The 13,264-nt window shown below is 49.4% G+C and overlaps 1 pseudogene; it reads right to left on the bottom strand.

Moving 5' to 3' along the window:
• Window positions 1-4,799: 4,799 nt before the first annotated feature.
• Window positions 4,800-13,264, bottom strand: part of LOC116957264 (uncharacterized) — a 28,606-nt pseudogene continuing 20,141 nt past the window's right edge.

Here is a 13,264-nt window from a genome sequence, read left to right on the forward strand (position 1 = left end):
GGGTGCCGAGCTCGTCGCAATAATTTCGCGACGGCTTTCATGAATATATTATGTTAATGAGTCGCCAGTCCCTCGGAGTAGCATTGCCCAAATAAGGATTCTACTTGAACAGATAAGGGAAGTGACCCAGGCAGAGGTGACGCCACGCTCAAGGGTGCGGTGGACGGGGTGTTGTGAGTACCTTGGTGACATGACGTCACTAGCGAGGTACACCTCCCCCTGGCGTTTCACGCCGATGAGGTAATGCTGAGTGATGACGTCACAGAGCGGGGTTTGAGTTTAAGTTGATTTAAATTAATTTTCCATTGCTCCCTCCCTTGATCAGAGACCCCTTGGGTGTGTGAGCTCAGCAACAACTGTGTGTGTTTGCACGCTGTGTGTGTGCGCGCGCGCGCACACACACAGCGTGCGTGTGTACACACTGTGTGTGTGTGGGGGCCAAGCCTCCACGCAGATTGAGGCGAGCCTAGTGGAGGTGCATTCTATTTTGACTTTAAACTTTTGTGACTGCAGGAATTAATATTCTTGGTTCTTTCGGTAAAGTCAGGTAGATTAAAAAACATGTTTCATTAAAGAAAAAACTTAAATGAAATGACAATTTAAATAATAAAAATAAACACATTTTTTCTTTATTATTGTTTTCTATTTACATGACTTTAATCAGAAAGGGTTTAAATCAGAAAGGGTTTTATTCGCCATGAAAGTTCGCACAGACAAGGAATTTACATTCAACATATAGAAATCTTAAATAAGTGGTATACAAGTCTAACTATACTAAAGGTACAACGTCTAACTAACACTAAGGGGCTAAAGTATGTAAATTTTTGAATAAATATTGAATATAAATTAGCTATGAGATACAATCTAAAAATACAAATAGGGTAACATAGTGTAAATATGGCATGGTGTCATTTTGTAGATAAAATGTTAAAGTCAGTGTAAGCCCTTGGCCTTGTTGAAGAGGCCAGCAGCGGATGGGAAGAAACTGTTTTTGTGGCGTGTGGTTTTGGTCCTGATGGACCGCAGCCTTCTGTCGGAGTTGAGTAGCTGGAACAGAGAAGTGTCCAGGGTGGGAGGAATCGGCCACAAATCTTCCTCGCTCGCCTCATGCTCCTCGAGGTGGGCAGGTCCTCGAGGGTTGGTAGATTGTGTGGTGCCACCGCAGCGGAGCAGCTCGATCGGCGCTACCCCCTCCACGTGCCCCCCCCACACCCACCCCATGAATGCACGCCCCACTAAACACTCGCATGCACCCCCGTAGGGTCTCGAGGAGGGATCACCTGGTACGATGGGTTTTCACCCGAGAACTCCACTAGCAGGGACGTTCCACGGTTTCCCCGGACCAGGAAATTGGCTGAGCCCCCCAGACCGGATTACATGGTGGCCCTCCCAAAAAGGGGGCGTAGAGCTTTACAGGCCGGCCGCGATGAAGCATTCACAACACGCAGGGGATGGGAACTTCAGCCAGCACCCAGCGGCAGGGTAAACAGTGGGGTGGGAAGGGAAAGCCCCCAGGCAGATAAGAGTTGACTTAAGTGGGAGGGGGCAAGGGGATTATCGATGAGTCACCGGCGAAGAATGCAGGCACAGAGACAATGGGAAGGAGGGGGGGGGGATGACGCGACCCCCCCCCCCCCCCCCCCCCACAACGGCCAGAGCGCTCAAAATGGCCGCAAGAGGATTCGATTGAATGCTCAGGATGACGTCATGTGACCCGGGGGTTAACGGGCGTTGGGGACATAAGGGGGGCAGGAGGGAGAATTGGGTCAGAGTCCTTCTGGAGCGATGGGAGTGTGGATGATACGCTGCAGTCTGCTCTTGTCCTTGGCAGTGGCAGCAGCGGTTATGGAGGAGGTGAGGATGGATTCAATGATCGCTGTATAGAAGTGCACCATTATTGTCTTAGGCAGGTTGAATTTCTTCAGCTGCCGTAGGAAGTACATTCTCTGTTGAGCTCTCTTGGTGGGGGGCTGATGTTCAGTTCCCACTTGAGGTCCCGGGAGAGAATAGTGCCCAGGAAGCGGAAGGACTCCACAGGTTTGACTGGGGAGTCGTACAGGGTAATGGGGGTGAGTGGGGCTGTATTCTTCCTGAAGTCCACAACCATCTCAACTGTATTTTTGGTTCTTTCGGTAAAGTCACCACGAAGATAGGGAAAAAATAAAATAATAAAATATAAAACAATAAAATTGTCACGACGTTTCGACTGCAACACAAGCAATCATCATCAGGTGTGAAAACCACAGCAAGAAAATTTGAAAAAAAGTCGCGGTTTTCATTTTGTTTCCCTTCTACGTGGTGACTTTACCGAAAGAACCAAGAATATGAATTGTTGGGGTGGCTGCCCCCCGTCTCCCCATTCTCCCGTGACCCCCCACTCGTCTCTTCTCCCCCCCTCGCTGCTGCCCCTCGTGGCATGATTTAAATGGCTGTACTAACCACCTTGCGAATACGCCGCGGTGCCCCTCTCGTCCACGCTAACCACAAGCTGCAGGTGAAAACTCAGGGGCAGGTGACCCCCCCACGAGACCCTACGTGAGTGCGTGTGTGCGTTCACGTGGAGGGTGGTGGGGGGAAGCCCTGCGACGGCAGCCTGGTGGCTTCTCTGCCGCAGCACCCCCGTTGCAGGCACGGCTCCCACGGAGCGGCTTCGCTGTCGTGGCACCACAGTTCCAACGACTGCGAGAAGCCCATCTCAAGCTCAAGCCGCGTAAGTGTCATATTGCGCAGTGCGAGGTTGGGTACCTCGGACACCGCGTCAGCGAGGCAGGGGTGCGCACCGACCAGGAGAAGGTACGCGCCGTAGTAGAATGGCCAAGACTGAGGAACCTGACGGAGATCAGGTAGTTTTTGGGGCTAGCCACTTATTGTCGTCGATTTGTGAAGGGATTCGGCGAGATTGCACGCCCCCTCACCAAACTCACTTCCACTAGGAACCCCTATCAGTGGACGGAGGACCACCTCGCCCATACCCCCCACCCTGGCTTTCCCTGACTTTTCCACCGATTTTATTTTGGACACTGACGCCTGCAGCAGTGGGCTGGGCGCGGTGTTGTCATAGGTGCAGGGTGGGACGGAGCGGGTCATCGCATACGCCAGCCGGACCCTGAGTGGTGCCAAGCTGAATTATTCCGTGACCCGTCAGGAACTGTATGCCGTGATTTTCACGTGTAAGCAGTTCCGGCCGTATTTGTACGGCAGGAAATGTCGCGTGCGAACTGACCATTATGCTCTGCAGTTTCTCCTCACATTCAAGGAACAGCGGGGGGCAGATGGCCCGGTGGCTGATGCAGCTGCAGGAGTATAACCTGCAGATCGAGTACAGGGCAGGGCGGATGCACGCAAATGCGGACGCCTTGTCAAGGCGACCCGCGGTGTGCGCCGTGACGAGGGCGGAGGAGGCCTGCCTGTGCTTCACGGGGGGACGCTGCCAACAGGCAACGGCCCCCCTAGAGCGCCCTGAGACTAACCCCCCTCCGCTGAGAGAAAGTGCCGTGTGTGCCACGGAGGTCCCTGCAGAAGGAGCCAGGGACCCAGTGGACCGCCCGGCGGGCACGGGGCCCACATCCCGGGGCCCGACGGGCCACTCAGCCTCACCCGGTCAGATCCAAGAGGACGTCGGCTGTGCGTTCCCGGGCCTGGATCACGAGCAGCTGAGACAGGCCCAGCGGCGGGACCCGGACCTGGCGGCGGTGGAGGCGGCCCTGCGGGAGGAAAAGGTCGCCCTGCAGGGACCCTGGAGTGGTTTGTATGCCCGGTTGCGTGTAGAGAACGGAGTGGTGCGGGAACTAACCGAAGCCGGGCAGCCAGGGTGCATCTCTGTTCCCGCCCAGGTGCGGCCCCAGCTGCTACGGTTGGTGCATGATCACCCGCTAGGGGGCCATGATGGGGAACGGCGCACTCGGGAGACCCTGCGTCGCCAGTATCTCTAGCCCAAACTGGCACAAGATGTGGCCACCTGGGTACAGGGCTGCCGTGCTTGTCAGCAGTGTGGGCAGAAACCGGTGCAGTATCAGGTGTCCCTGAGTCCGATCCGTGTCAGACGGGTGAACCAGCTAGTTGGGATCGACCTACAGGGGCCATTCCCACGATTACACCGAGGCAACCGGTATATCCTCGTGGCGGTGGAGTATTTCACGCGCTACCCAGTGGCGGTGGTCATCCCAGATAAAACGGCCCTTGTGGTCACCAGAGCATTTGTGGAACAATATGTACTTTAACATGGGATCCCTGAACGAGTCATTACTGACCAGGGTAGTGAGTTCGAGGCAGAGCTATTTCAGGCGCTGTGCCAGGAGTTCGGAATCCAGAAGGACCAAACTACGGCATACCACCCCCAGGCGAATGGGATGGTGGAGCGTACAAACCAGACCTTAGCCGGGAAGCTCAAATTTTCATAACCCACATATACAACAGGGGCCAGGGGTTTACTTTGGTCGACCCCTACGCACCTCGCTCTCTCTCTCGGATGCCTCCTGTTGACCCATAAACGTGGTGGCAGGTCAGCTCACACCGCCTTGTTGTGGCGCTTGCGCACAACTTCGTGACTAACGCTGCACGTTCTGTCGTTTTCATGCAGGGGGCACTGCAAACCTACGCGCCCCCTGCATGAACGATGGAGGCGCAGGAACAGACGTTCGATCGCGTTGTAATCGATCTGCGGACGGCGGTCTTCACGCACGGCCAGCTCTGTGTCGCCTCATCTCAATCCCGCGATCCCAACCAGGTGAAAGTCCCCATCGAACTGAACCTCTGGCAAGGCCATCTACTTAAAGACGAGAGAAAATTCACACAAAATATCGTTTTCAATGAATAAGCTTTTAATGAAGAAATACAATTATCTAATTCAAAACATAATACAATTCAAAGTTGTTTCATTTTCAAACTTCAAATCGGAGCATCAGGTGCTTGCGTGAATGCGTCGTTCGTGTGCAATTTTTTTCGTTAATTTCCTGGCCCAAGGCCGTAAATGGTTGTGAGGGGCGCCGCAGGCAGTCAGGCTTGCTTCAAGCATTGGTTGTGAACATCCAGACGTTAATCAGCAAGGACCATTTCTCGTCCTAATTCGACAAAATCTACGCCAACACGTAAAACTAAATTATAATTCGTGTTGTAGAGAATGTATCTCCTCTACATGTAACTTTTGTGTGGTATGCCTTCTAACTTATGAATGATCCGAGTGTGCTCCCTACTTGAAAAGACAATGAGTTGCTCCAGAGGGAGATGCTTCCTGAAAATACAAAAATACCCTTTAACCTGTATCACAAGAACAATGAGTCTCACCTGAGTTATCTGTACAGGTTACTTCCAAAACACACTTTGTCCTAACATCACTTATTCAATGTTTGACCCTTATAGACAAAATGTTACATGTACGCACACAATCAGACAAGTATTCATTCTAAATTATTGACAGGAATATTCACAAAATTGAATTACTGCAGTGAAATATACTGCATCAGGTTCACATCGCATTAACAAGAAGCTATTTTAAAAAATACGTTTAACAGTGTATGTACATCATACTATTGCGCCATTTAAAATGAGGCCATTGGATGCTGGCGTCTGGGTCAAAATGTATCAAATTCTAAACATTACCTACTAACTACACAACCAAGATGCCACATCAACCATCACCCCTTACTGACAGGCTCTTGTCCACATGCAGGCCGGAGCAGGGCCACCACCTTGTGCCACACAGGGGCAGCTGCTACTTGGGGATGCTCTTCGAGTGTTTGAGACGAGATACGATACAAAACTCTGAATTGCCAGAGGCGATTAAGCAAGCACCATATAAATGCAATTATTAGAACATAGTGAATGCTTGGGAGCTTATTGGCTGTCGCTCCTGGTTAGAGATCTACCCAACCCACAGATCCACAAAGACTGGCCGCTCTTCCCCTGCAATTTGCACCTAGGAATTTAGTGTTCAACTTCACATTCTTGTCATTAAAGGCCTGTGACAAAGGTGCATCTATTGGAGCGACATCGTCTCTGGCTTACACATTTACCGGGTCTCCATTTGACTTTGTATTGTCTCAGAGGAAGTCCACCCACACCTCCACTTCCACAAACTGCTGGGAGTTGCCTCGCTCTGCCTCACAGTCAGAATTCTCCTCCTGCTTCACGTTGCCTCCATCGATGTGAAGGTCCGATTTTGGAGTTGAATCGTCACATTTTACCTTCACTTCTTCGCTCTTCACCATCACTTCTTCACATTTCACCACTTCATATTTCACATCGATACCTTTAAAAGTGTCCAAGCTGGGATTTTCCTCCGGTTCTTGTTTCATGAGGGATGGGCTCATTGCGGCACTTTGACTTTCACAAGCTGATTTCCGACTCCACTCCTTGTGGATCTTCTGATGCTTGTGTGTTGTCTGGTGTACATGAAGATTTGATGAAAGTGCAAACACTATCCCGCACGGAGTGCACCTGAAGGGTTTCTCTACCGTGTGTGTTCTCTGGTGTCTTACAATCGAAGATGAATATGCAAACGCCTTCCCACACACACTGCACTTGAAGGGTTTCTCTCCCGTGTGTGTTCTCTGGTGTACATGAAGACTTTGTGAACGTGTAAATGCCTTCCCACACACACTGCACTTGAAGGGTTTCTCTCCTGTGTGTGTTCTCTGGTGTGCATGACGATGTGATGAACGTGCAAACGCCTTCCCACACACACTGCACTTGAAGGGTTTATCTCCCGTGTGTGATCTCTGGTGTGTTACGAGAGCAGATGACTGTGCAAACGCCTTCCCACACACACTGCACTTGAAGGGTTTCTCTCCTGTGTGAGTTCTCTGGTGTCTTTGAAGATTTGCTGAAAGTGTAAACGTCTTCCCACACGCACTGCACTTGAAGGGTTTATATCCCGTGTGTGTTCTCTGGTGTACATGAAGATTTGGTGACTGTGAAAACGCCTTCTCACACACACTGCACTTGAAGGGTTTCTCTCCTGTGTGAGTTCTCTGGTGCCGTCTCAAACGGTCAGGACGATCCGTGCTGAATGCACACCGGTCGCATTGTCGCCTTGTTGCACCGAGCTGCGCCCAGTGCCTTTTCTCCATCAGACAAATTCTGTAGAGGAAGCGACAGAGGAAGCGTCAGCTGCAGACAGAAAAAAATTATATCCACACCATCTACACGTCAGTATCGATGTACAGAGGAATGCATACACACAGTCACATGTGACTTACATGTCTATACTTATTCATATGTTCATTTTATAGTGAAAAAGTGTCCCAAATTCATCAAACGGGCTGTTATGGCACACAATGAGAGGGCAAATGGTCATAAACGTGCCTGGAAGCCCTCGTATCTTCAAAATGAATGTTAACCCAAAACTCCGAGCACACAATTTCGGATGTCTGGCTTCAAAAGGAACATTTATGAAAGCTAAATTCAGCTGACATAGCAAAGTGTGTGGAAAATAATACTATTTGTGTTATGCATAAATGCATAAATTAATGTTAAATTGCAACTTAGAGGTGTAAAGCCAGGCACAGATGTCCTTTAATGCTGGGATGAGCAGTTCCGACTTCAGCTGCACGTGTGCTGTGATAACTTCCCGACTCCATTCTTACAAACAGTCCCAGAGGAAAACAAAAATAAACTATTGTTTTGATATAACCTCCATGCTAAATAGAGTTAATAGACTTTACTGCAAATACAAACTTGACCCTGTCACACACTGGCATGGTAAACAGTTGGTGGTGTGTCCAGACGCATGCCTGGCCACCTTCATCCTCTCAGTATTAATGCTTCCTTACTCCACCAAGTAATTAATTGAAGATCAATCAACATTGCCGAGGCTGCATGTCTCTCTCTACATGTGGTGAGATGTTAACTACCTCTCCTGGCATACAGGAAGTCGTGGGTTGGATCCCGACCCTGGCGCCTGCTGTATATTTGGAGTTTACGTGTCTCTCTCTCCCTGTGGCTGCGTGGATTTCCCTCCAGATCCCCCGGTTGTCCCCACTCCACATGCAGAGAGTGAACACCGCCACACGTCTAGAGTGAACACCGCCATGCGTCTAGAGTGAACACCGCCATGCATCTAGAGTGAACACCGCCACACGTCTAGAGTGAACAGCGCCAAGCGTCTAGAGTGAACACCGCCACGCGCCCAGAGTGAACACCGCCACGCGCCCAGAGTGAACACCGCCACGCGTCCAGAGTGAACACCGCCACGCTGTTGACGAGCCTCACCTTGTGTTGTGGGCAGGTCGCTTCCGAAAACAAAAGGGGTACAGCAGCTCAAGCGGGCTTGGCCTGGTAAAAAAGAACGAAATAAAAACTGCGTAAATATTTAAAAGTAAAACAAAGTGACAAAGTGGCGAACCGTGTGAAGACAAATTAAACTTCACACGGTTCGCCACTGTGTGTGTGTACGTACACACACACAGTGTTTGCAGTGTTTGCACACAGAGTGTACACACACACTTTGTACACACACAGTGCAAACACACACAGTGTACACACACAGTGTGTACGTGTACACACACACTGTGTGTGTACACACACAGTGTGTGTGTACACACACTGTGGGGGGCCCAGTCATCTAAGTCAGTCGACCAATGGCATTTATTCATCAATTTATTATTTTCCAAAAAAAATTGTTTTCAATTTACGTAACTTTACCGAAAGAACCAAGAATACGGTAGCACATTCTCTATTTATTGCAGAGATTCAAGGTTCAACACCGACAGACAGACCTGGCTACCCCAGTAACATTCACCAAAATATGCACAGTCTGCTTAACGGCAGCTATAAAACATAGCGTTGTGTCATTCACAACGCGCAGGTCATTGCATATTTGTGTCAGGGTCAAAATTGGGGTAATTCCAAACATTATCCAGAAACTACACAACGGAGATGGCGCTTCAATGATCGCCCCCTACCGACAGACTCATGTCCACGTGCAGGCCGGTGCAGGGCCACCTTGTACCACACAGGGGCAGCTGCCACTTGGGGGTGCGGGGGGGGGTCCTTCGCTTGTTTGAGATGAGATTCGATACGAAACACTGAGTTGCTGAGGCAATTAGACAAGCGACTTATGAGTGCAAATATGATGTTGGTAACGTAGTGAATGCTTGGGAGCTTCATTGTCTCTCGCTCCTGCTGACAGATGTACCCAGCCCACAGCTCCACAGATACCAGCCGCTCCTCCTGTGCAGGTTCAGCTACGTACAGTGCAAAAGAAGTTCCAGATACACACAGAGACTCACACTGAAACCCACAGATAGCATGGTTGGCTACGTATGGTGCGAAATAAGTTCAACGTACACACAGACTCGGAGCAAGTTTGAGTCGCGTGCAGTCGTGGGCCATGAAAGTTGAATTGGCGCATGTTGCTACTGACAGTAGTTGAATACGGTTGGAAAGATGCTGATAGAGACACACACAGAGACTGACAAGAGAAAGGTGGACAGACACAGCCAAGAGGAAGACAGAAAGAAAGATACAGAGATGACAGAGACACAGTCAGCGAGAGAGAGACACAGAGGGGAACAGAGACACAGATGGACAGAGAGATGTTGAATCGAACAAACTTAACTCGCTCCATTGAAAGAGATTCCTCAATCTTTGCCCATCCCCGGAGGTCGTTCTAGTTTCTATTTATTTCATTGTGTGTGGTGTGTACGTGTAAGCAATGTGGGATATCGATGTAGACAGATATGAACAAGATCAGCAGACAAGACGTCTTTCATACTCTTTGGTTCTTTGAGTGAAGTCACGCAGGTAGAAAAAATACAATAAATCACGACGTTTGTATCGCAACACGAGCGGTCGTCCTCAGGCGAAAACACCCAGACATTGTCGCGGCAGAAGTCACGTGAGCTACGGCACGTGGCAAAGATAAGGTGACCCCCCCCCACACCCGTGGCTCGCCCTGCTCAGCTGAGCATTGTTTTAATGCGGTGGGCTCACGCGAAATAGATTTCTGGAAGACGAAGGTACTTTCAAAACCCACTGGCTAAACTCTTTTATATAAGTGTTGTGTCCTTAACTAACCACACGTAGACGTCTGGTTGAGGCAACACGTTTATTATAACTCTTTTGAACTCGGCTCTACACACTACTGTACCACGAAGGTGTACGGCCCCTTCCACTTGATAGCCTACGCGAGTGACAGCCTCCCTTCTATCGCAGCCTGCACACTCCGGGCTCTGCTACCCACGGGTCCCTTAGCCCGGCGTTAAGGAAAGACTGGACGACCCGTCCCAGCCAGGGTACGGGAGATCACCTCTGGTCCGCTACAACCCGGCTCTGGCTAGAGCTCGGGGAGGGTCTCAGGGTGTCCGAGCCACCGCGGTCCGCTACAACCCGGCTCTAACAAGAGCCTCGGTTGAGGGTCCCCAGGTGCTGGTCCAGTCTTCAGGTCTTCGGATGTCTTCAGGCTTGAGTTGGTGAACACTGCCCGGCCCGTCCAGAGGGCCGGGCTTTTAACCCCAGGTCGGGGTCTCCACTCCCCTCTTGACCCCCCCCCCCCTCCCAAAACCTTCTGGAAGTTCTTATCTTAATGGGCCTTAGGGACGGGTGGAGGGTCAGGGGTGTTAGTCTCCGGTCACGGGCGGGGGGGGGGGGCGGGGGTTTACTTTGGTCGACCCGTACACACCTCACTCTCTCTCTCGGCTGCCCCCTGTTGACCCGTGAACGTGGTGGCAGGTCAGCTTACAGCGCCTTGTTGTGGCGCTTACGCACAACTTCGTGACTAACGCTGCACGTTCCGTCGTTTTCATGCAGGGGGCACTGCAAACCTACGCGCCCCCTGCATGAACGATGGAGGCGCAGGGACAGACGTTCGATCGCATTGGAATCTGTGGACGGCGGTCTTCTCGCACGGCCAGCTCTGTGTCGCCTCATCTGGATCCCGCGATCCCAACCAGGTGAAAGTCCGCATCGAACCGAACCCCCGGCAAGGCCATCTACTTAACGACGAGAGAAAATTCATACCAAATGTCGTTTTCAAATAAGTCTTCCAGATGTAAGATGAGATAAGCTTTTAATGAATAAATACAATTATCGAATTCAAAACATAATCAAATTAAAACTGTTTCATTTTAAAACTTCAAAACGGAGCATCGGGAGCTTTTTACCTACGTGACTTTACCCGCTTTCACACTCACTTCTGCTGCTGTATCTTCTCCGAATTCTAAACAGATTCTGCTTAAGGCCAGCCTATCTTTAATCTCAGAGAGGATAAGGCTACTCCGATTTGAACTCGATACTTTAGACAGGACTCTCCTACAAGCTCATTTAATGTTAACACAAAAAAATGTCACCGTCTGATTGGAATCACGTAGACAACATGACTGCTTCTTCTGCGGAGTCACTGTCAGTCAAATGTAAAGCTAACCTGATTTATAAATTCAACCACCTATCAAAGAAGAACCCATTCGTCATTAATCAGAGTAGCACCCCGATTTCAGACAATCTGAAAACAGTACTGGCTAGGGGACTAAATTTTGCTGTCACCCCAAAACACATACCAGTAGATGATATCATCTCTCAGGTCGATGTAGCCCTCAAAGGCGTAGTACACATCCAAGCAGACGTTGCGAGAGCTGAAATAGCCACTATTCTTAAGAATGTTAAGAAACCTATTAGTAACATCAGCTAAAATGAACGCTCTGAACTCGTGAATTTAAAAAACAGAAGTGATATAGTCATCCTCTCAGCCGATAAAGGCAATGCTACTGTTATTATGGATAAAGATTCATACAACAACAAAATCCAGAATCTGCTCAACTATGGAAGTTACTAAAAAAAAAATGACCCTACCAATAGCCTAGCGATAAAAACCAACAAGATCATCACAAGTTCGACCTCCCTAATCGACCCAAACGTCCCTCCCTAAAACCTTCTGCTGCAAGACCCCCTAGATTCTATGGTCTTCCCAAGATTCGTAAAAAAGGCACCCCACTACGACCCATCGTATCCACGATCAACTCCCCTACCTATAGACTAGCCCGTTTTCTGTCAGATACCTTGCTGCCTTCACTGGCAAGACCGCCTCAGCAGTACTTAACTCAGCCCAATTGGTCTCTATGGTCAAATACGTTGTACTGTCCCCTGACGATATCCTTGTCAGCTTCGATGTGGTCTCTTTGTTCACCAAGGTCCCAGTACCTGATACCATTGAAATAATTGAAAATTTGGTCCAACATGGACTAGATCCCGACACACCTGCACTGGTTAGGCACTGCCTCAACAATACCTACTTTACTTGGAATGGCTCCTTCTACAAACAAAATGAGGGTACCCCCATCGGATCCCCCTTGTCACCAGTGATAGCCAATATTTTCATGGAGAAATTTGAATCAGACGCCATCTAGACTTCCACCCTCAGACCTTCCTTGTGGAAGAGATCTGTGGATGACACTTTCGTCATTTGGCCACATGGCCTCCCAGCTCTGAACCTTTTCCTACACCACATCAATTCCAGACATCCCGCCATCAAATTCATCATGGAAGTGGAGAAAGATGGCAAGCTACCATTCTTAGATGTTCTATTTGAGAGGAGACCTGATAGCTCATTGGGGCATTCTGTCTACAGGAAACCCACCCACACAGATTCCTACTTGAAACCTGATTCCCACCACCACCCAGCCCAAAATAATTCTCTTCAAAACTTTATACCATAGGGCTCATTTCATTTCGGACCAACACCACCTGACCAGTGAATTAAAACATGTACACCTGGCCCTCAAAAGGAATGGTTACTCTGACCGTACCATCCGCCAAGCTGTTTCTCCCTCCATACAGAAACAACCACTTGATACTCCGGTCAAAACCATCACACTACCATATATAGCAGGCATTACTAAAAAGATTTCCAAAATTCTAAACAAACACAAGATCCAGGTCCGGTTCAATACAGTACACAAAATTCGTGATCTGATCCCATCCGTGAAGGATGTCATTCCTGACTTACAGTACCCCGGGGTTTATAAATTGAGTTGTACCTGCGGTGATTGCTATATTGGGGAGACAAAGCGACATGTCTCTGACCGAATTCGCGAGCACAAATCAGATTTGAAACACGGCAAAACGAATTCTTCTGCCGTGGCTGATCACTGTTACAACGCTGTGGGTGATCACGATATAATTTTCTCCAATACCAAGGTTCTTTGCAAACCCACGGGTTTTTATCAGAGATTTGTTCACGAGGCAATTCAGATCTACAAACGGACACAATTTCAACCGAGAAGATGGTTTCAAATTAAGCAACCATTGGAAAGATGTTCTAAATCGAACTAAA

This window comes from Petromyzon marinus, chromosome 71 (genome assembly GCF_048934315.1).
Source record: "Petromyzon marinus isolate PM22_M1 ecotype Great Lakes invasive population chromosome 71, UKy_Petmar_22M1.pri1.0, whole genome shotgun sequence".
Lineage (NCBI taxonomy): Eukaryota > Metazoa > Chordata > Hyperoartia > Petromyzontiformes > Petromyzontidae > Petromyzon > Petromyzon marinus.